This window comes from Pagrus major, chromosome 7, assembly GCF_040436345.1.
Source record: "Pagrus major chromosome 7, Pma_NU_1.0".
Classification (NCBI taxonomy): Eukaryota; Metazoa; Chordata; class Actinopteri; order Spariformes; family Sparidae; genus Pagrus; species Pagrus major.
Genome location: NC_133221.1, coordinates 30,191,600 through 30,193,084, shown reverse-complemented (window position 1 = coordinate 30,193,084; position 1,485 = coordinate 30,191,600).

Below are 1,485 nucleotides of genomic sequence, written 5' to 3'. Positions count from 1 at the left end.
AGGCCAGGACCCAAGGTCAGCAGCCAGCAGAGCATCGCTTTGTACTACATGATCAGTGTTATTTACTTGGTCTATTAGTGGTTTTAATGTTTTGGTTGATCAGCATAAGTCCTATGATTTCATGTAGAATGACTGACTTATTAATAACATTTTAAATACAAAAAAAAAAGAAACACTTGGTGGTTGAAATTGGCTTGGTCAAATTCGAACGCTAAGGGCCAAAGTGACATCAAAGAACTGGCGGCGTCAAAGCCTGACTGTTGCGTCGCCTGTGTCTTGGCCTAAAAGCTGCAGTTGAACACACCACAAAGACTGCAGCTGATTGCCTACAGTTTTAGGCTGACGTGTGTCTGGGCCTTCACGGCCATCAGGCAGTATAGGGGCTGTCTGTTTGCGACTGTGGCCCTCACTTTTGCGGTGTGTCCTGCACCACTGGTACTAGTCGACCCTTATTGGTGGTTGTTTTTTGCCTGATTGAGCAGGTAGAATCCGTAGGGCAGCCCATTAATGCCACGTGGTGGCGGTATAGAAAGGTATTGCCTCGGTCTTTGTTGGCCGTCAGTCCTCTTTGCAGTGTGTTCAAGTGCAGCTTCTGGATGAGACTCGGGCAGTTTGAGGCGCAACAGTCAGCCTTCATCACCTGTAGGTAAGTTTGCTGTGTCGTGAACTTTTGGATGAGCTGTTGAGCCTAAATGGAGCTCCTCTTCACTCTGTTTCTATTCAAACTTTTTACAGCCTGGACAGACGGTGTTGCTCAGGTGTTCTGATGTTCAGGTCTGAATTTCAATCTTGAATTTTACTTGAATTTTATTTGAGCAGAGACTTGAATTTAGTTTTTTGACTGTGAATCATTTAATATAGATTTTTGAATATTGGATACTTTTGAGTTTGCATCTGAATTTGCAGTACCTATATATGTGGCGGACCCTGCCACCTTTTTAGCTTCAAACAGTGTCCTGTGGACCTTATTTTCCTCTGAGAACAGCTTGTTTATTAACTTGTGGAACAAACATTTCTGAGTTTGTATTATTACCTCATTAATATTGAAAAAATTAAAATTCTGATTTTGAATTTCTTCTCCAAAACTACATAGTACCCTTTTAATGCTGTGTGGATTTCTTGTTGAAGGACTCATGTCGGATTTTCCCCAACAGCCCGAAGGATGTGAATTCATGCACGTTCTTGAGTGTCTTGTGTCAGCGCCTCTTTCGCTTTGCTAACAGAGAGCAACAGTAGCTAACAGTAGTTTAGAAATGGAGTCCGCTAACATAAACTAGTGACCAGCATTCAGCACAACACAGAAGTTCCAGAGTTCAAGTATTGAGCTTTTCACGAAGAGGGATTCACTCCCCTATAAGAAGTATTTCAGTAATTGTTTCCAAACCTGTGAGTTTTATTTCTAATAAATAATGGAGTTCATTAGTTTGACCCTCATGTGACATGTCAGAGTGACTGTAGTTTAATCACAGCTCAGACACACTTCAG